The 23,265-nt window shown below is 35.6% G+C and overlaps 1 long non-coding RNA gene across 1 annotated transcript in view; it reads left to right on the forward strand.

Moving 5' to 3' along the window:
- The window catches only part of LOC108531762 (uncharacterized), a 77,477-nt gene extending 56,481 nt beyond the window's left edge, over nucleotides 1–20,996 (forward strand). Inside the window, exon 3 of the long non-coding RNA XR_001886271.1 lies at nucleotides 20,758–20,996. This is a non-coding gene — a long non-coding RNA (uncharacterized LOC108531762). The remainder of the gene's footprint in view (nucleotides 1–20,757) is intronic.
- The last annotated feature ends 2,269 nt before the right edge of the window (nucleotides 20,997–23,265 follow it).

The following is a 23,265-nucleotide window of genomic DNA, read 5'->3' on the forward strand; positions in this document are numbered from 1 at the left end:
AAAATTGACAAATGGGATCTAATTAAACTAAAGAGCTTCTGCACAGCAAAAGAAACTACCATCAGAGTGAACAGGCAACCTACAGAATGGGAGAAAATTTTTGCAATCTACTCATCTGACAAAGGGCTAATATCCAGAACCTACAAAGAACTCAAACAAATTTACAAGAAAAAAACAACCCCATCACAAAGTGGGCAAAGGATATGAACAGACATTTCTCAAAAGAAGACATGCACACACCAACGTATACATGAAAAAATGCTCGTCATCACTCGCCATCAGAGAAATGCCAATCAAAACCAGAATGAGATACCATCTCACACCAGTTAGAATGGCAATCATTAAAAACTCAGGAAACAATAGGTGCTGGAGAGGTGTGGAGAAATAGGAACACTTTTACACTGTTGGTGGGATTGTAAAGTGGTTCAACCATTGTGGAAAACAGTATGGCGATTCCTCAAGGATCTAGAGCTAGAAATACCGTATGACCCAGCCATCCCATTACTGGGTATGTACCCAAAGGATTATAAATCATGCTGCTATAAAGACACATGCACACATATGTTTATTGTGGTACTATTTGCAATAGCAAAGACTTGGAATCAACCCAAATGTCCATCAGTGACAGACTGGATTAAGAAAATGTGGCATATATACACCATGGAATACTATGCAGCCATAAAAAAGGATGAGTTCGCGTCCTTTGTAGGGACATAGATGCAGCTGTAAACCATCATTCTCAGCAAACTATCGCAAGAACAGAAAACCAAACACTGCATATTCTCACTCATAGTTGGGAGTTGAACGATGAGATCACTTAGATTCTGGAAGGGGAACATCACAGACTGGGGCCTATTATGGGGAGGGGGAAGGGGGGAGGGATGGCATTGAGAGTTATACCTGATGTAAATGATGAATGGATGGATGCTGACGAGTTGATGGGTGCAGCACACCAACATGGCACAAGTAAACATGTGTAACAAACCTGCACGTTGTGCACATGTTCCCTAGAACTTAAAGTATAATAGAAAAAAAAAGAAAATGTCTATGCATGTCCTTTGTGCAATTTTTGATGGTGTTGTTTTTGACTTGTAAATTTGCTTAAGTTCCTTATAGATGTTAGGTATTAGGCTTTTGTCAGATGGCTAGATTACAAAAATTTTTTCCCATTCTGTAGGTTGTCTGTTTATTTTGTTGATAATTTATTTTTTTGTGCAGAAGCTCTTTAGTTTAATTTGATCCCATTTGTCAATTTTTGCTTTTGTTGCAATTGCTTTGGAATGGAATCTTGGCCTGTGCCTACATCCTGAATGGTATTGCCTAGATTTTCTCCTAGGGGTTTTATAGTTTTGGGTTTGTATTCAAATCTTTAATCCATCTTGAATTGATTATTATATATGGTGTAAGGAAGGGGTCCAGTTTCAGTTTTCTGCATATGACTAACCAGTTCTCCCAGCACTATTTATTAAATAGGGAATGCTTTCCCCATTGATCGTTTTTGTCAGGTTTGTCAAAGATCGGATAGTTGTAGGTGTGCAGTCTTATTTCTGGTGTCTGTTCTTGTGCCAGTACCATGCTGTTTTGGTTACTTGAGCTGTGTAGTATAGTTTGGCATCAGGTAGCATGAAGCCTCCAGCTTTTTTTTTTTTTGGTTAGGATTGTCTTGGCTATTCGGGCTCTTTTTTTCGTTCCATATGAATTTTAAAATTCTTTTTCCTAATTCTGTGAGGAATGTCAACGGTAGTTTAATGAAAATAGCATTGAATCTATAAATTGCTTTAGGCAGGATGACCATTTTCACGATATTGATTCTTCCTATCTGTGAGCATGGAATGTTTCTCCATTTGTTTGTGTCATCTCTGATTTATTTTAGCAGTGCTTTGTAGTTCTCCTTGAAGAGGTCCTTCACTTCCCTTGTTGGTTGTATTTCTAAGTATTTTATTCTTTTTGTGGCAGTTGTGAATGGAAGTTCATTCGTGATTAGGTTGTATGCCTGTTGTTGGTGTATAGGATTGCTAGCAATTTTTGTACATTGATTTTGTATCCTTAAACTTTGCTAAAGTTGCTTATCAGATTAAGAAGCTTTTGGGCTGAGATGATGGAGTTTTCTAGATATAGGATCATGTTACCTGCGAATGAAGATAGTTTGACTTCCTCTCTTCCTATTCTAATACCTTTATTACTTTCTCTTGCCTGTCAATCATGATTTTTTTCAAATTGTTGTACACCATTGATAGGAGACAATGCTTTTCTAAAGCAAAAATCACTAAGGGTTTCAGATACCTCAAGTTGCATGTGATTTTAATCTAAATCATATTAAAAAAATAATGTTCTGGGGTTCAAGTATGTATGATTTTAATACATTAAAGTTTATTTACATGAGATGATTATACGATTTATTGGTGTTTTTTCTTTTCTAAAGATTTAACTGGATTTGAGGGAAATACAGGCGGCAATGGTGAGAATAGTTAGAAGTGAGTAGTCTTTTCCACTTTCAATAATCACTTTTAAATATGGTCCTGATGGATTTAAGGTTGTATTTGTTTGAAACAAAAGCCACATATACAACTAGAAAGAGATAGTTCCTGAATTTTGGTTACGAGTCCAGGTTTGAAAAGTTAGCCATTTTCTTCAAAAGAATGTGAAGTTTTAAAATAATTTCACATTTGAGGCAAACTTTTATCTTTCCGGAGTCTGTAATACTAGAGACTAGTGAAAGTTAGAATTTTGGAAGCAGATTACTTAAATCAGGCTTCGTTTTAACGGGGAATTCTGTCTTCCTTTTCTTTCTCATTTATTTCGTTTTATGAATAACCCTTGACAGTTCTTTGGGTCTGTTGGTCTATGTTTGCGTGGTTTTCATGACTGTGTGGGTGCCATATACTCACATGCACATCAACACAAATAGCAAATGAGTCAGAAATTTAGTCTGTATCACTATTATTGGTGATTTTCTTATTACTTTAAATTAAAACACATATCTTCCCCATTATTCAGATAATAGATACTATTTCTAGCTACTGTGTAAAAATCACAAAACGAATTAGAGAAACACAACAAAAGTTCCCACATTTGCACATTTTTTTCCAGTGCTTGTATATGAATAATTTAAAACCAGTTACAATCATAGTGCATATATAAGTAGACATTGTAATTTTAAAAAATAGTGTCATAATATCTCTTACCTAAAGCCTTTTCTCAATATGGGGTATTTAAAAGAGTGTCCAGTGGAGAAATTACTAGTTCAAAGTATATGATAATTTTATGAAAATAGGTCAAAATCTTATTTTAATAAATGCTATTTCTTTCCAAAATGTTTTACCAATTTATATTTCCATCTGCAAAGAAAGAAAGGACCCATTTATCCCATCTTTGCCAAAATATAATTTTGTTACAAATAGTGTTTAATTTTAATTTATAGTCCTTTAATATGCACAATTATTAATTAAATTAATTAGAAGTTTTGCCAGATGATAGGGGAAATGTTGCTTTGTTTACAGGTTGGATTTTCATGACTTGTACACATAATGGTAATCTCTCCTTACCTGTTACATCTTGCATTACATTTTTCCTTTTCTCCTGTATTTGTGGCAGATTTTCTTACTTTATAGCTTCTCTGTGCTTTCTATTAATGGATTATACACTCCATTATATTAGTTGCTTTATATTGATTAACAAATTATCATCTTTAGCAATGTTATATGACAAGTTTGCTTTGCTAATAAGAATATGAATTTTAAGTCCATGGTGACTTGATACTTTTACTTTACTGTTAATTAATTGGCGAGTGTTCAATATTTGGAATATTTAGTTCTTTATGTAATTATTTACTTCTTTCCTCTGATTGCCTGTCTTTTAAGGCACTTAACTTATGGATAATAACTTTACCAGGAAGTTTGCAGGAAAAAAACCAAAGCTGCAAGTCAAATTATGAAGTACGTTCATATAAGCTTTAATGAGTTGTTTTGTTTTTTTCCCCAGAGGGAGAGGATGACTATTTCACCTATTAATACTTTATTATCTAGTTTAAGAAAAGAGTGCATTTATTCCGTGGATAAGATGTGATTAAAAATCAATCATTAAAATATAGGAGCAGACAAATAAAACTTTGTTTACATTTGTGCAATTGTAGTATGCCTCTAGAGTACCCTGTAAAAGCCCCTTCTTCATCTCTCTTGTGTGCTACTAGGGGTTCTTTTGTGTCTAGGGTTCTGTGCTTTTGTTTGACTTTATTTCACTTTCTATCCCCCATTAATTGTCAACCAGACTAATCGGAGTGACTCTGACATAATTTTACAAGATAATATAATATTATTCCTCATTATTTTCTACAAATAAATGCCCCTGTTTTGAAATAGAAGCCTACATAAGAAATAACCACATTATTCTACACATTTCAAAGAAAGAACGCTTGTAATACATTCCTTACATATTTTGTCATGAAGAATTCAGAAGCCTTAAGACCAACTAGGAAGCTGAGGTTTAGATTTTCTAATGGTTTGATGTCTCAGTGGAAACATTTATTTTCTTATTAATCAGGAGATTTATGGCAGAAGATAGCCAGCTAGCTGACAGATGTCTGCTGGGAACCGTCTAAATGCTCTAGTGTTGTTTTAAATCTCTAGTTTTATATCTACTTGAACATTCTGAATTTTTCCCTTCCCCTCTTGGCGACTATTAATGAACAAGCTTGAACCATTGGTTTGCCATGTTATAAGATGAATACTGAACAGTCATTAAATGCTATATCAAATGAACCATGAGAAATTTTAGGTTGATGAACAGGATTTTAAAATCACTTAATTTCATTATGTTTTGAGGCTCATATATTCCTTTTAAAAGCTTTCTTTATGAGGACTTCTTAATTTCATTATATTTTAATAATTATCTATTCCTTTTAAAGCCCCACTATCATATATTTTAGGTTTTGACAGCCATAGCATCTTCATAGAGTGAATATCCCTAAATTCAAGCATGGCTGAAGGGAGCTATGTGTAACAAATTGCCTTGATATACAAGGCATCTGCCTTTTAAAAATGTTACTGCTTTCTAAACATTCTCTGTAAATTTAACTCCACCCTTATTTCACTCACTCTGTAGCCAAGTATTGTTTGCCACTTCATTCTCTCAACATTAGTAGTTATGTATAAAAACTATCTGTTAAGAGTTTTACATATTGGAATTACTCCATGTTTCATACATCATTTTCTTATCCCTGATCCACTGCTTTTGTCTATCTCCCGTCCTGGATCCTAAGACAGAAGGCAGGAATTGTGTCTTGTTGTCTGTTTTATTTCATTCCCATATTTATATTTATTTTTATTTAATTCAAGAGAAAAGTTGAAAATACATCACAGAACTTGCCTATCAGATATGGTGAGGTCGAGTGGGCCACAGCGCTGGCATCACCCCAGGTTGTTAGACATGCCAGCCCTACTCTATTGAAATCTGCATTTTATTTTATTTTTCTCTCCAACATTTATTTTAGGTTTACGGGGGCAGGTGGAGATTTGTTACATGGGTAAATTACATGTTGTGGAGGTTTGGTGTGCAGATTATTTCATCACCCAGGTAATGAGAATAGTACCCAAAAGGTAGTTTTTCAGTTCTTAACCTCCTCATACCCTCCACCTTCAGGCAGGCCCTTGTGTTTATTTTTTCTCCTTTATGTCTGTGTGTACTCAATGTTTAGCTTACGCTTATAAGTGACAACATGCTGTATTTGGTTTTTCTGTTCCTGTGTTAATTCTCTTAGGACAATGGCCTCCAGCTCCATCCATGTTGCTGCAAAAGACATGGTTTCATTCTTTTTATGGCTGTATAGTATTCCATGGTGTATATGTAGCACATTTTCTTTATTTAGTCTACCAGTGATGGGCATCTAGGTTGATTCCATGTCATTGCTCTTGTGAGTAGTGCTGCAATGGACATACACATATATATATGTCTTAATAGTAAAATGATTTATATTCCTTTGGGTGTATACCTACTGATGAAATTGCTATGTCAAATGGTAGTTCTGTTTTAAACTCCTTGAGTAATCTTCAAAATGTTTTCCCCACTGGCAGAACTAATTTACATTCTCATTAGCAGTGTATAAACGTTCCCTTTTCTTTGCAACTTCACCAGCATCTGTTATTTTTGAATTGTTAATAGCCATTCTGACTGGTGTAAGGTGGTATCTCATTGTGGTTTTGATTTGCATTTCTCTAATTATTAGTGATGTTTATCATTTTTTCTTATGTTTGTGGGTCACATGCATGCCTTTTTTTGAGAAGTGTCTGTTCATGTCCTTTGTCCACTTTTTAATGGGGTTTGTTTTTTGCTTGTTTATTTAAGTTCCTTATAGATTCTGAATATTAGACCTCTGATGCATGCGTAGTTTGTAGATATGTTCTTCATTTCTGAGGGTTGTGAAGGTTGTCTGTTTGTTGTCTGCTTTGCAGAGGCTCTTTAGTTAAGTCCCACTTGGCAATTTTTGTTTTTGTTGCAATTGCTTTTGGCATCTTCGTCATGAAATCTTTGCCAGGACCTATGTCCAGAGTAGTATTTCCTAGGTTATCTTCTAGAGTTTTTATAGTTTTAGGTTTTGCATTTAAGTCTATAGTCTATCTTGAGTTGACTTTTACATATGGTGAAAGGAATTTCAATTTTCTGCATATGACTAGCCAGTTATCTCAGCATCATTTATTGAATAGGAAGTCCATTCCTCATTGCTAGTTTTTTTGACTTTGTTGACGATCAGATGACTGTAAGTGTAAGGCTTTATTCCTGGGTTCTTTCTTCTGTTCCACTGGTCTATGTCTGTTTTCCTACCAGTAAGTACCACGCTGTTTTAGTCTTGTGGTGTAGTTTGAAGTCAGGTAGTGTGATTCCTCTGGCTTTGTTTTACTTGCTTATTATTGCTTTGGCTATCTGGGCTCTTATTTGGTTCCATATGAACTTTAGAATAGGTTTTTTTTCTAATTCTGTGATGAATGTCCTTGCTGGTTTGATGGGATTGGTATTGAATCTGTACATGACTTTGGGCAGTATGGCCATTTTATCAGTATTGATTCTTCCTATTCATGAGCATAGACTGTTTAACCATTATGTCATCTCTGATTTCTTTCAGCAGTGTTTTGTAATTCTCAATGTAGAGATATTTCATTGCCCTGGGTAGCTGTACTGCTGTATTCCTGAGTGTGTGTGTGTGTGTGTGTGTGTGTGTCTGTTGTGGGGATTGCCTCTTTGATTTAGATCTCAGCTCTGACATTATTGGTATATAAAAGTGCTACTGATTTTTGTACATTGATTTTGTATGCTGAAGCTTTGCTGAAGTTGTTCATCAGACCTAGTAGCCTTTTAGCAGAGACTGTAGGGTTTTCTAGTATAAAATCCTATTGTCCACAAACAGAGATGTTTTATTTCCTGTCTTTCTATTTGGATAGTTTATTTCTCTCTCTTGCTTGGTTATTCTCACTAGGACTCCAGTATGATGCTGAATATGAGTAGTGAGAGTGGGCTTCCTTGTCTTCTTTTAGAACTTAAGGAGAACGTTTCCAACTTTTGCCTATTCAGCGTGGTTTTGTCATAGGTGGCGCTTATTTTAAGGTGCATTCATTTCATGCCTAGTTTGTTGAAGGTTTTTAACATGAAGGCATATTGAATTTTATTGAAAGCCTTTTTTGTGTCTATCAAGATGATCATGTGGTTTTTATTTTTTGTTCTGTTTATGTGTTGAAGCACATTTATTGATTCACGTATGTTGAACCAACCTTGCATCCTAGGGATAAAGCCTACTTGATCACAGTGCATTAACTTTTCGATGTGCTGCTGGATTCAGTTTGCTAGTATGTTGTTTTTAAACCTCTATGAAGATTTTTACATCTATGGTCATCATGGATATTGGCCTGATGTTTTCTCTTTTCATTGTGTTTGTTTTTAGGTTTTGGTATGATAATGATACTGGCCTCACAGAGTAAGTTAGGGAGGGTTTCTTCCCCCTCAATTTTTGGGAAGAGATTCAGTAAGATTGGCACGAGTTCTTTATATGTCTGGTAGAATTTGACTGTTAATCCCTCTCATCCAGGGCTTTATTTGGTTGGTAGGTTTTTTATTACTTACTCAATTTTGGAACTCAACCAGGAATTTATCCATTTCTTCTGTTTTCTAGTTTGTGTTAGTAGAGGTGTTTACAATAGTGTCTGAGGGTTTTTTGTATTTCTGTGCATTCAGTGATAATGTCTCCTTTGTCACTTATGATTGTGTTTAATTTTCTCTCCCTTTTTATTATTCTAATTAGTGGTTTATTAATCTTATTTATTTTTTCAAAGAACCAACTTTTGGCTTCATTGATCTTTTCTATGGTTTTTCACATCTAAATTTAGTTTAGTTTAGCTCTGTTTCTGGTTATTTCCTTCCTTCTGCTTGCTTTGAAGTCAGTTTGCCCTTGTTTTACTCATTCCTTTAGGAGTGATGTTATGTTGTTAATTTGAGATCTTTTAAACTTTTTCATGTGTGTTATAAACTTTCTTCTTAATACTGCTTTAGCTGTGTCCCAGAGATTCTGGTGTGTTACATCTTTGTTTTTCATAGTTTCAAAGAATTTCTTGATTTCTACCTTAATTTCATTGTTTGCCCAAAAGTCATTTAAGAGCAGGTTAATTTCCATGTAACTGTATGCTTTTGACAGATCTTCGTTTTTTTTTTTTTTCTTTTTTTGAGATGGAGTCTTGCTCTTGTCGCCCAGCCTCGAGTGCAATGGCACAATCTTGGCTCGCTGCAACCTCTGCTTCCTGGGTTCAAGTGATTCTCCTGCCTCAGCCTTCCCAGTAGCTGAGATTACAGGGTCCTGCCACCATGCCTGACTGATTTTTGTGTTTTTAGTAGAGATGGGGTTTCACCATATTGGCCAGGCTGGTCTCAAACTCCTGACTCAGGTGATCCCCTCACGCTGGCTTCCCAAAATGCTGGGATTACAGGCATGAGCCAGTGTGCCTGGCCCAATTGATGTCTATTTTTATTGCTCTGTGTTTTGATAGTGTGGTTGGTATGATTTCAGCTTTTAAAAAATTTGTTTATAATTGGTTTATGGGTGAACATGTGATTGATTTTGGAGTATTTGCCATGTGCAGATGAAAAGGATATATCTTCTGTTTTTAAGGGGTGAAGAGTTCTGTATATATCTGTTAGGTACATTTGGTCAAATGTTGAGTTCAGGTCCTAAATTTCTTTGTTAGTTTTCTGCCTAAATGATCTGTCTAATACTGTTGGTTGAGTGTTGAAATCTCCCATTGTTATTGTGTGGTTATCTAAGTCTCTTTGTAGGTTCAAGAGAATTTCTGTGTCCCAGTGTTGGTAACAAATATAATGTCCTTCTTTTGTCTTTTTTGATCTTTGTTGCTTTAAAGTCTGTTTTGTCTGAAATTAGAATAGCAGCTCAATATTTTTTTGACTTTCCATCTGCTTGGTAGATTATTGTCCATACTTTACTTTGAGCCTATGAGTATCATTGCATGTAAGATGAGTCTCCTGAAGTCAGCATATGCTTGAGTCTTGCTTCTTTATCCAAATCTTCACTTTGTGCCTGTTAAGTGGGGTGTTTATCCTGTTAAGTGGGAATGTTTAGCCTCTTTATGTTTAAGGTAAATACTGATATGTGTAGATTTGATCCTGTCATCATGTTGTTATAGTAGCTTGTTGTTATGTAAACTTGATCATGGTAGGTATTTTATAGTGTCAGTGGGTTATAGTTAAGTGGGTTTGTGTGTGTGTGTGTGTGTGTGTGTGTGTGTGTGAAGTAATGGTCTTTCATTTTCATGTTTAGCACTCCCTTAAAGACCTCTTGTAAGGTGAGTCTGGTGATGACAAATTCCACGAGCTTGTCTGAAAAGGATTTTATTTTTCTTTCTCTTACGAAGCTTCATTTGGCTGGATAGGAAATTCTTAGTTGGACTTTCTTTTCTTTAAGAATGCTGAATATAGGTCCCACAATCTCTTCTGGCTTATAAAGTTTCTACTGAAAGATCCATTATTAACCTGATGGTGTTCCATTTGTAGGTGACCTGCCCCTCCTCTCTAGTTGCCTTTAACGTTTTTTTGTGTGTGTTGACCTTGGAGAATCTGATGACTGCATGTCTTGGGGATGGTCATCTTTTGTAGTATCTCAGAGGATTTTTCTGAATTTATCTTTAGTGCCTTAGCACAGTGTTGGCACTTATGTGGGCACTAAATTGTATCTGTAGGATAAATGAAAGGAATATTTTAGTTTTTATAATTAAAGTGGTTGTTTTATTCTTAAAGTAATACATGCTTATAGTAAAAATTCAACCTTACAGAAGACTGCAAATTCTGTTGTTCAGAGATTACTAAGTTTAGTGAGTGTATCTTTCTAGAAGTTTTCTGGAAATATGAAAATTTACACAGACACACATACATATATCCTGCTTTTTCTGTGTGTGATGATTTCAGGTCTGTGAAGGGTCTGGAATTTGATTTCACCTCACATAAGCTAAAAGTTAGCTTGTTATTATTTCATGGATTTTGGCAGAATAGACTTCTGTATTAGAGCAAAGGACATTTTTTACTCATGGCACAGGAAGTACATGAGCCATTAGATGTCACGTGTCAATGCAGTTTGTCACATATTGGTCCTTTCACACATGCTTGCGTATAGGGATATCCATTCTATGAAGATGGTATGACTATAGAAGTACAATATGTATTTGTGTGAGTTCCACTTGCTTCCTGTGTTTGTCCCAGATGGGACAAACAGTAGCCGTTTTTTCTCACCTCCTTTTTCAATATTCCTTACTGCAAACACAATTATGAAAAGTGGCCTGGAGTGTTTGGGGCGTTACATTGTTGGCATCCCCAGCAGGAAGTATTAGGAATTTATGAGAGTGAAGGAATGTCTCTCAATGATATCCACTCTTGATCTTCTATAATGTTGGCTTCTGGTGAATTTTCATGTGAGTATGGCACTCCATTGAACACCCTAAATAATGTGACAGTGGCTGGGGTCAGATTCACTTAGTTTTTCCTCATACAGTATTTACATAAGGCTATTATGAACAGAACTTCTAACAACAGGATTAGGCCAACCTGGAGTTTTGACTTTACTCATGTTTCCCCATGGTCCTGTACTCAGTCACCGTAAATAAGTCTAAGAGGATATCAATAGGTTTTATTCTATAAAGCCAAACTGTAGTAGTCTAAGAACAATGTATTATCCAGCACAACTGATACAAGAGAGTTTACATATAACTGCTTATCTTTGTTCACCATTGCAATAGATGATTTAATAGAATCTGAATTTCCATGGAGAGATAGTCCATGGCTCACTCTGCCCATGTACAAACATATAGCCCAAAGGGATACAAGTCTGTCCAATCAGGATTGTTTATTAAACTTTATTTGGATCATCATTACATTGGTCTGATTAAGCATGTGCCATGTTACTGAAGAGTTGTAGCCTGGATTGTATACATGGCATAAGCCAAAGTGCTCAGATATCAGGAGAAGCAAGTGAATTTCTGTCAGCCAGATAGAAAAAATGTTATGCAAGTTCTTGTGTTTGCTTAGGTGGGAGGAAGGGTATCTTTTTGGAAGCAGCCATTTATGGCATCAGGCACAGCAGAGCAGTTTAGGACTGGCCATGCCCACATGAGTTTTTCTGTTTCATAGCACTTGGAAGAGATGACAAATGGAACAGCAGGCTGGATTGTCAGCCACAGATGCTACTTCACTCAGGCAGGCCATATGATTATTTTGCCAGGCTCTGATTCTGGATCTAGGTGACAAACACAGCATTAATTAACCCATCCTCTTCCCCACAACTCTTGGTGTACAAGCCATTTCTTCCCCAGATGTCAGAATTATTGCTTTCTCCACAGCCATGAAATTTTGTGTGCCCTATTTCAGTATAACTTTGCTTTTCTTCTCTCCAGTCCTCTATTAATCTAACCCAGAACTTTCATATGAAAGTGTTAAATGCAAGTGGAACAGAGACATTTTTACAAAATATATAGAGACCCATTATACCTCCCATGTTTGCCCACATAGGCCATGGTAGAGGGATTTAGTTAGCAGTAATGTTAGCCATCTGTGTTTGCAGTTTCTGCATTCGCAGATTCAAGTAACCTTGGATTGAAAATATTTGCAAACGAACACAGTAAAAGTAGAAACACAACAATAAAATCACAGATAAAAACAATTTAGCATAACAACTATTTGCATAGCACTTACATTGTATTAGGTGTTATGAATAATCTAGAAATGACTTAAGGACTACAGGAATATGTGCATAGGTTATATAAAAATACTATGCCATTTTATATAATAGACTTGAGCATTGAGTTTGGAAACTCTAATACCTTGACTATCATTATATTATTAGGTGGCCTTTGCAACAAACGGCACAACATTGCCAGACTGTAGATGGGTCTGGAAACCAGCAAATATGACCCAGTTTAGTTTCATGGGCCATAGTGGTGTGGCTGGAAGTGACTGATTGGCCTGAAACAGCAGCCCTGTAACCTGAAACCAGGTAGGATGGTGATGTAGGCACCTTTATCAAAGAGAGCCATAAATATTCTTATTCCTGCCATCCCTTCTTAGTGTTGACCAATACATGTGTTTCAGGCCAAGGATAGGATTTACAATTTATTTTAAATGTGATAAAAGCTGTTGATCAATAATGAGCAGAACAGGGAAGATAACTAATTAAATTAAATTAAAATTTTTTTTTTTTTTTTGAGACAGAGTCTCACTCTGTCACCCAGGCTGGAGTGCAGTGGCATGATCTCGGCTCACTGCAACCTGCACCTACAACGTGCAACTGCACGTTCAAGCGATTCTCCTGCCTCAGCCTCCTGAGTAGCTGGGACTACAGGCGTGTGCCACCAGGCCCAGCTAATTTTTTGCATTTTCAGTAGAGATGGGGTTTCACTGTGTTAGACAGGATGGTCTCGATCTCCTGACCTTGTGAACTGCCCACCTTGGCCTCCTTGGCCTCCTAAAGTGCTGGGATTATAGGTGTGAGCAACTACGCCCGGCCATTAAATTTAAATTTTAACAGGAACCACCTGCCTTTTGTGTGAAGAATAGATTATAATGAGGGTACATTTAAGATGCTAAGGCATAACAGATGATCAAGCAATTCTACACCTAGGTATATACCCAAGAACAATGAAAACATGTCTACAGAAAATTTGTATGTTAATGTTCACAGCTTAAATTTTTCGTGATAGTCAAAATGTAGAAACAACATAAATGTGCATCCACTGATGAATGGATAAATAAAATGTATATAGCTGTATAATGGAATATTATTTGGCAATAAAAAGAAATGAAGTACTCGTATATGCTACAACGTGAATGAACATTGAAAACATTGTGCTGAGAGAAGACAGTCATGAAGGCAACATATTGTATGATTCAATTTATATGAAACATTCAAAATAGGAAAATTCATAGACAATAAATCAGATTAGTGATTACCTATGTCTATGGATGATGCTAGGATCTAGGGTTCTAGCAAAGGGGAGTGGTTTACTTTTTGAGGAAAGGAAATGCTCTAAAATTGATTGTGGTAATAGACACACAACTGTGTGACTATATTGCATTGTATACTTTGAATGATACAATGAGTGAATTATCAGATATATGAATTATATCTCCATAAAACTTTTTTAAAAACAATCTAAGGCAGCATTTCAGAATCCTGGTGGCTGCTTGGTCTATAGTTGTAGTGGTGGAATTGGTGAAAAGTGGCACAAATCTGAAAGTGGAGCCAACAGAATTTGCTGCACAATCAAATATGCAATGTGAAAGAAACAAGTTGCTAGAAAGGAGTACACGGTTTTTGGCCAACCTGTACCAAATGTTGCTGAGGATTTTTGTAAGATAATGATTAAGAATTGATCATTGGATTTGACCCTGACCTTGTCACATAAGATTTCCACATAGTGGCAGGACCTAAAGCCTGTGAAGTTTAAGAGAGAATGGGAGGATAGGGATATATAGACATACATAATTATTTTCAAAAGTTTTACATTACACGTGAATAGATGGATGTAGGGGTACCTGAAGAGATATGTGTGGTGAAATTACTTTATTTAAAGATTATTATAAATATAACATCTTTGCATGTTGGTAATAATGACTTGTTAGAAAAGATAAACTAATGCAGAAAAGTCAAATCCTTGAATATGTGAGGGCAGGGGGCTTAAAGGGACAGTTCACCATGGTAACAGCTGGACTTGCCAAATTTGGTATGGTGGTAATAGAAACAAGCAAGCGATACATTTGACATGGTAGTATGCAAAATTCTCTCCTGATTGTTTGTATGTTCTCTGTTAAATGTAGATGCATAGTGATCAGCCATGAGAAAAAGCAAGTGTGGAGATGACAGTATGAGGAAGTCAAATAAACTGCAAAATTGTTGTCTGAAAGATGGAGATTGATTTGGACTCCACTGCAATGTGGGCATAGATTTACAATGAGAAGAGGTGGAATAATTTGGGAGTTTCGTGCCAGCCATGTTCACCTGTTTGCATGTAGAAGTGGAGTACAGGAAAGTGGGTTTAACTAGCCAGTGTATTCCTTTGCTGGGACTGCTATAATTAATACCACAGACTGGGTGCCTTAAACAACAAAAATGTATTTTCTCTCACAGTTCTGGAGGCTAGAAGTCCAAAATCAAGATGTCAGCAGTGTTGATTTTATTCTGATGCCTCTTTTTATGATTGACAAATGGTTGCCTTCTCTCTGTGTCTTCACGTGGTTTTCCTGTGTCCTAATCTCCTCCTTGAAGGGTACCAGTCAGATTAGATGAGGGTCCACCCATCTCACCTCATTTCGTCTAATTACCTTTTTAAATCCCCTATTTCCAAATATGGTTCCATTCTAAGATACTTGAACCCATGAAGGGGGTTAGGACTTGAACCCATGAAGTTTTGGAATGTGGCAGGCAAGGGCAATTCAGCCCATAACAACAAATGCTGTAGTTTTAAAATTTAAATATATTGGAGTTAGAGAGGGTGTATGTAAGAGAAGTGTAATCCTGTTCTCATATAGCTTACCACTTAAGAAAGGGGGACAATAAGAAACAAAAAACCCACAATTTTTCAGTAAATTGGGGGTGATAATTGCTAAGAAGGAAAGTTAAGTTGGGTGAGAAGATAAGAGAGTGAGTAAGGTGTGTGTGCTGTTTTATATAGGCTGATAGGAAAGCTCTTGGTGATGTGACATTTGAACAGGAAGGAAGGAAGATCTGAAGGAAACATGAGCAGGGAGCCATGAACCTACGACTGGGCAGAGAAAGCACAATCACACATGCGCTGAGGCAAGCTAGTAATTGGCATATTTAAGGAACAGCCAGGAGACCTAAGTGACTGATGTGAACATGGTAGGAAATGAGATCAGAAAGGCATTAAGTAGAAGCTCTCTTATCTGGTGAACTTATGACTACAATTTATTTAATTCAAAAGTTGATGATATCAGGGAATCGTATGGTACCTATTTACCTTTAAAAGGGAGGTACAATTTACACAGAGTGAAATGCATTGATCTTAAGTGCACAGTTTAATAGGTTTTTGCTATTGTAAAGCCTTGTGTAACTCATACCACGTTAGAAACTACATCTAAAATAGTTCTGCTATGTGGTGCTCTTGTTCTCCAATTCCCTGAACGCCTACACACTGAGCATGCAATGTTTCCTCAAGGGTGGGCAGGGAGAATCCTCATTATTTTCTCTGGCTCTTTCAATGATGTTTCTGATGATAACAATATAAATGTTACTACTAGTAATAATAACTAATGTATAATGAGTTCTTGTGTGCCAGGCACAGTTATAAGAGGTTACGTGTTACATCCCTGTACTCATCCTAGTCTTACAAGGTAACTACTACTATTCACATTTTGTGAATAGGAAAACCAAGGCCTTAAACATTTAAGGAACTTGAATCAAGTTGCACAATTAGTGAGTGTTGGAACCCAGACTCAAATTATGACAAAATAACTGAAACGTTTTCTTTTAAAGCCTATGTTAGGTTCCCTCCTAAGAATTGAACTTTATGTTATCAATATTCTGCCTTTCCTTAGTTGATATACAAATGAGGACATTTTTTGTTGTTTTTCTTCAGTTTTGTTTATTTCTTCTCTTCTGCTATCTTTCAGTAAAAAGCATTTATTTAGCACTATATTTGTAGGCTTCTTTGTCTCTTAGTTTAACCTTTAGTGTGAAGTGGTTATTACAGTGGACACTTTGGTTTCGGCTGTGAGTGGATTTCCTGGGTTTAACTTAAGTTTTTGTCTTTTTTGTTTGTTTGTTTGTTTGTTTGTTTTGACAGAGTCTTGCTCTGTTGCCTAGGCTGGGGTGCAATGGCACACTCTCGGCTCACTGCAGCCTCCGCCCCACAGGTTCAAGTGATTCTCCTGCCTCTGCCTCCTGAGTAGTTGGGATTACAGGAGTCCGCCACCATGCCCAGCTAATTTTTACATTTTTAATAGAGACAGGGTTTCGCCATGTTGATCAGGCTGGTTTCGAACTCCTTACTTTAGGTGATCTACGTGCCTCGGCCTCCCAAATTGGTGGGATTATAGGTGTGAGCCACCGTGCCCGGCCAATTTTTTATCTTTATTCATGCAAAGATCTGTTTCCCTATCAGTCAGACCTGAAGCTAATTTATGGTATTTTTTCAGGGCTTACTCACTACATTTATCAGCCTATAAACCAAACTCTGCAAAATTATTTGGTCATTAGCTCACAGAAGCTCATGCCTATTTGAAACATTTAAAGTATGCTGAGTGCCTGAAACTTCTGGAAGGATTACCAGCAGCCTTACACTAGTTTCCAGGATCCCTTGGCAGCCTCAAGGATAGCCTCGTAAAATAGACTGAAAAAATTTGCTCCCATTGCACAATTTTCTACAAAAGAAAGTTTATGACTATAGATAAAAATATGTCTAATAGCAAGTAGATTCCCTAAGTAATAACTTCCTAATTAAAAAAGAACAACAAATAACAAACCAAAGCAAAACAAAACTTTTTTATTTTAACAACATAGTGACAAAGCCCTAAACTTTATCTAGATTTATTTCTTATATTTAAAAACAATTTTTTTTTTTTTTTTTTTTTTTTTGAGATGGAGCTTCTGTCTTGTTGCCCAGGCTGGAGTACAGTGGTGTGATCTCTGTTCATTGCAGCCTCTGCCTCCTAGGTTCAAGCCATTCTGCTGCTTCAGCCTGCTGAGTAGATGGGATTACAGGCACACACCACCATGCCCGGCTAATTTTTGTATTTTTAGTAGAGACAGGGTTTCAGTATGTTGGCCAGGCTGGTCTCCAACTTCTGACCTCAGATGATCCGCCCGTCTCNTTTTTTGAGATGGAGCTTCTCTCTTGTTGCCCAGGCTGGAGTACAGTGGTGTGATCTCTGTTCATTGCAGCCTCTGCCTCCTAGGTTCAAGCCATTCTGCTGCTTCAGCCTGCTGAGTAGATGGGATTACAGGCACACACCACCATGCCCGGCTAATTTTGTATTTTTAGTAGAGACAGGGTTTCAGTATGTTGGCCAGGCTGGTCTCCAACTTCTGACCTCAGATGATCCGCCCGTCTCGGCTTTCCAGAGTTCTGGGATTACAGGCATGAGCCACTGTGCCCAGCCTTAAAATCAATTTTTAATAAAGATAGGAAATACGGTACACATTTTCAAGTAAAAGTCCTATAATATAGACAATCTTGCTGATACCATTACTTAATGTTTTTGAAACAATTAGGAAAAGGGTAATAGTATTGGATAGAAAAGGCTGTAGTTGAGGCAAGTTGCTCATGCACTACATTGGCTTGGCAAGCCAGGGATATTGAAGAACTTGGATTTTCTGACTGTTTGAGAAACAGAACAGTATTTGCAAATAAATAGGGGTTTCCTGGAATAGAAACATAATGCAGATGCTGATTCTCTTAAATAAACCTGGGCCACCAACTGTGCTTATGCTGGTTAGTATTCTGTGTTTAAAGTACCATTTTTCTGCTCAGTTTTCTTCTCTTAAGAGGAATATTGAAATACAATATACAAGATTATTATTTTATAAGTGAAGGGGATTAGATCTCTGTGAATGATAAAGCTTAGCCTGTTTTCAAGGCTTTGGTGTTTTCAAGATGTAGATAAAATTTTAAAACTTAAAAAAATAAGGAGAATCTGTTTCGTAATTAGATAAGAAGTTTAAACAGCAACTTACTTTTTCACATGAAATGGTATAGTTAGAATTCTTTCAGTGCTAATGTCTTAATATATAGTGCTACCAGGCTATGAAATCAGGATAATTTGAATACTGCTTGAAGTGGCAATAATATGTAATTTTGACTTTTTATCATAACTAAAGTTTAAATTAAATTCTCAATAACCTCAGCTGTTAGGCTCTTATTAGGAAATGACTTAGCTTAGACATTTTAATATTTAATTAATACTGAGTGATTTCAAATTTTCTATTATAATAATATTCTTCATCTTTTCTTAAACAATATTTTAAATTCTTTATCTTGCTTAAGCTTCACAATATTTTGTGAGATTGATGGGACAGAAAATATGTTAAAAACAAATGAAGCACTGAAAAGCAAGATACCTACCTAAGGTCATCCCTTTATTTGATGACAGAGCCAGGCATGGTGCTGTTTACATCTTCCAGGATCATTTATGTATAAGGTACTCCTTATAAACTTGGGGATGGCTGTGTAGTGACCATCAATGTTATATGTACTTCTCCATGGAATTATTTTCTACGATAAACTGAAAGGATCTACCCTATCTTAAGACTGAATACAGAAAATTTGATAGCTTGAATTGTTTCATATCTCAAATTTAGAAAAGAATATACACAGTAACAGGAAATAAGTATGGGACAATAATTCCTTTATTATCAGGTTTAGAGGCTGATTTCCAATATTTAGCTATCATTTTTATAGAAAATTAAAGTGGAAATGAAACAAAGTAGATAATAATGTGTTACTTTTCTAAGAAAAAAACACCCAAATGTCATGTATTCTTTGGATTTACATATATCTCTCCATTTTATATGTGTGTAAATATATATATATTCTGAATAAATGTAAATGTAATTTTTTTGTAGTTACTAAAATAAAATCTGTTACAATAATTATTTTGTAACTGGCACTTTATGTGAATTTTGCATTTGTTGCTAGTTTAGGTTGGTTATAACAGGCAACAGAATTTCTGTTGCTTTATGGTGCTGTCAGCTGCTGTTAATTTAAAGAGCTTGTGCTCATCAAATTATACTTTGATGTTTTTATTCTGAGACACACATTTATGAAGTATTTCAAGTGTCTTTGTATTTAATACTGTTCACCCCAAATAGCTCTGTCAAAACTTCATCACTTACCTTATTCACATCAATAAGTTTATATTTTACTTGATATTATTTGAAATGTAACAAATGGCATCAGATTATGTTTTGTCTGATTACTTACTTTATAGATAAAAGTTGGTTAACCAGGTAAACAAATGTAGTAGTATACATAAAATGCTCAATGTAGTATAAATAAAACAAATATGTGTAAGGTATTCATTCTGCACTTACCTTGGAAAATGTCTCTTAATAATCTTTGTTATAGCCATTAGAATTCTTGCTCTGATTATTTTAAATCATTTATATTAATATGTTTTTTCCTCTGATAAATTGGATGCATGCTATCTATTCTAAATACACATTTGTTGTAGATACTTTCTATGCAGATCAGCTGGGATTTTGGAGGCTATGTAATTATTAATCGTGTCTTGTAATTGCTCTACTTAAGAATATGAGAACATTTTTTGCTCTTTTATATGTTTATTTTATTTTATTTTTATGTGTGTATGTATTTTTTCTTTTGAGACAGAGTTTCGCTCTTGTCACCCAGACTGGAGTGCAGGGGTGCAGTCTCGGCTCACTGCACCCTCCACCTCCCAGGTTCAAGTGATTCTCCTGCCTCAGCCTCCCGAGTAGCCGGGAATACAGGCATGTGCCACCATGCCTGGCTAATTTTTGTATTTTTAGTACAGACGTGGTTTTACCATGTTGGCCAGACTGGTCTCAAACTCCTGACCTCAGGTGATCCACCTGCCTCGATATCCCAAAGCGCTGGGATTACAGGTGTGAGCCACCATGCCCAGCTCTGTTTTATGTTTTAATAATTATCTGTTCTGCAAGATGCTTTATAAGTATGATTCTACGTAATCTTCATAACAAATGAGGTTTAAGTTTGGCATTTCTATCCACATTATACATATGAGGAAACTGTGGCTTAGAAAGTCTTCTGTTCCCAGGAGGTGTATGGACCTAGACGTGTCTGTCTATAAAGGCCAGATCTTAGATGCTATAATATAATGTATCCTAGGATGATTTCTATTTCAGTATTGTTGACTAGTCAGAAGTACTGAATTAGAGTAAACTCAGAATTGCACTATTTGACAACCCGGTGCTATAAAGAATATCATGATATGACTTTAAGGTCATTACAATACAACTTAAAGGAATCAAATAGTTTGTCAAGGGCCTAGCAGAGTAGTGGCAGATCTAGTATTAGGTATTAAAATGTTAGCCAACTAGCTTGCTAGCAACTTTCATTTATTTAGGCTTTTAATTTTAGATTCGAAGGCTTGAGTGCTGATATATTTGAGAGCATTAAATAAGTCCTACATTTCATGTTATATGTTCTTCATCCAAAAATCTATGTGTACAGTTAATGAAATTTTCTTCTTTTTTTTTTTTTAATACAGTGGAATGTATCCTGCTTTTATCTTGGAGTTCACCTGTGTGGCTTGGATTTATCACAGTAGCATTTGTCTTCAATCTGTGTGTTAACTAGAAATCAAGGAAAGACATGAGGAGATTTGTTTACTGCAAGGTGGTTCTAGCCACTTCATTGATGTGGGTTCTTGTTGATGTCTTCTTACTGCTGTACTTCAGTGAATGTAACAAATGTGATGATAAGAAGGAGAGATCTCTGCTGCCTGCATTGAGGGGTAAGTGCTTATGAAGCAAATATTTTTGTAGAGATGCCTTGACAAAATAAGAAACTTCAGAATCAGAAGAGTTTTGCCTTAGTGAGTTAGAAGAGCATTTTGGCAGCACTATTAATGCATGTTTAACCATGGGGAAGTTACTTTACTTTTCCTGGTCTTAGATGTTTTCTTGGAAGAAATGAGAACAGTTAGCTAACCTCTAAGATAGCGTTCAACCTAATAAATTCTGGTGTTCTATGACTGTATGAAAAGAACAGTTTAGTGAACATTCAAACTGGGCAGAATTTTAAATCTAGGCTCCTAGAAGCCAAAAGCCTTTAAAGACCAAGCACATAACATAAAACGGAAAAACCACTAAAGTGAGACAGGTGGCAATTTTAGCAAACGAACTGTGCATGAATGACACCACTAAAGACTTCCAAAACAGTTGAAATAAAACAACCAGTTTTTAAAACAAAACACATGGTGGTATGCAGATTTACCAGATTGCAGGCTGTATGTTAAGCGAAAAAGATAATTTCAAGTATACTATAAAATTACTTTAATTCAGTATTTTCCTCTTGAGGGACCAGTTTCAAAGACTAAATATGAATGTAAACATAATAATTTGTATGAATGGTTATTTATCAAGTAAAGCCACAGAAATTTGTTTTCTGTGAAGTTATTCCAAACAATTTTCTCTATGCTTTCTTTTTTGTTGACTTCAAGATCTATAAATATGTTTCTGAAGTATTCCTAGAAAATTCAATACTTCTAAAATATGTAAGAGTACTCAAAATTAGTTTTGTTCTCATTGAATGAACATATTCTCTGTTTGGCAAAAGTTTTATGCATAAATATGACAAAAAGCAAGCTTCAATTGAAGTTTGATGAAATGTTTGTACCTTTTGGAAAAGTGAATCTAAATTATCAAGTTGAGATTTACATTTATTTAATGAATGTGATCTGCTTTTAATGTTATAGATATTTTTGGGATATTTATTGAACAAAATATTTTAATAAGCAGAATTTCATTAACACTCTCAGTTTATATGAAGTTTAGGGAAACAGAAGAGCTTTTCCAAAATTTAATTTTTGTTCAAAGAGTATTTTAGATATATTGAGTTTGCTTTATATTACAAAAATACTCTTGTTCATTTAGGGAAATCCTGAATCGCTTCCTTGTCTTTTAAAATGGAGCTTTCATTTTAGATTTTGACTAATATAAATAATTAAAAAAATTTTGGGAGTGACTGATGCTAGACCCATTTAGCTAGTTTACATGCATTTTTTGTGCCTTTATACTACAGTTATTCTGAGAGGGGAACGTTATAAGTCCGTGTTTTTGACAAATGAACATGGGATTTGCTGATCTTTAGTTAAAACCCCAGAATTAATCAGCCTTTTCAGCTTCTTTGTCGGAATCAGTTGAGTTGCTGCTTGGCTGAATGTAGAAAAGTGTTTTTGATGGATTACATCAGTTTGGAATGATCACTCTGTCATTTGTTGAAGGAAACCATCTAGGTTGGTCACACACACACAAAAATGTTACAATCTGATTCAGCAAAACTTTGATAGGCTTTTCTGCAAGTAACAAAAAGGTACAGTTTTGCTGATTTATGTCCTTAATGCTCCTTAAGTCTTAAATCTCAAAATGTGAAGTTTAACAATGCAAGGCAAAAGTAACTTTTCCTTGTACTTAAATTGTAATTAAACTGTTGTTCTCTTTGTTTATAAGACTTGTTGTTTTACTTCATTCAGGTTGTTAAAAAAAATATAGACTTGGTGGCTAACAAAGAATAGGCATTTATTTCTTACAGTTTTGGAGACTGGGGATTCCAAGATGAAAGTGCTAGCAGATGCAATTTCTGATAAGGGCCTGTTCCTTATAAACAGCTGTCTTCTCACTAACCTCACTAGGCAGAATAGTTGAGAAATCTCTCTGGGGCATATTTTGTAAGGGCACTAATCGCATTCGTGAAGGTTCCACCTTCATGTCTTAACCACCCCGCAAAGGCCCTGTCTCCTAATATCACTTTGAGATTAGCATTTCACTATATGAATTTTGCAGAGACACAAACATTCAGTACATTGTACTACTTTCAAGTTTTATATTAATACTATTTGTCTTGAATAAATGGAAAATAGACTTGAGGGTTTTAATTTCATTTTCAATTGTCACTTATTTCAGAATTTTACTTTAGGAATGTGTATCTTGTTTTCAAAATATTTTATTTGTAAGCAGATGATGCTATGCAAAGTGTATGTAACTGAATTTTTCAT

This window comes from Rhinopithecus bieti, unplaced genomic scaffold (genome assembly GCF_001698545.2).
Source record: "Rhinopithecus bieti isolate Rb0 unplaced genomic scaffold, ASM169854v2 scaffold_9973, whole genome shotgun sequence".
NCBI lineage: Eukaryota > Metazoa > Chordata > Mammalia > Primates > Cercopithecidae > Rhinopithecus > Rhinopithecus bieti.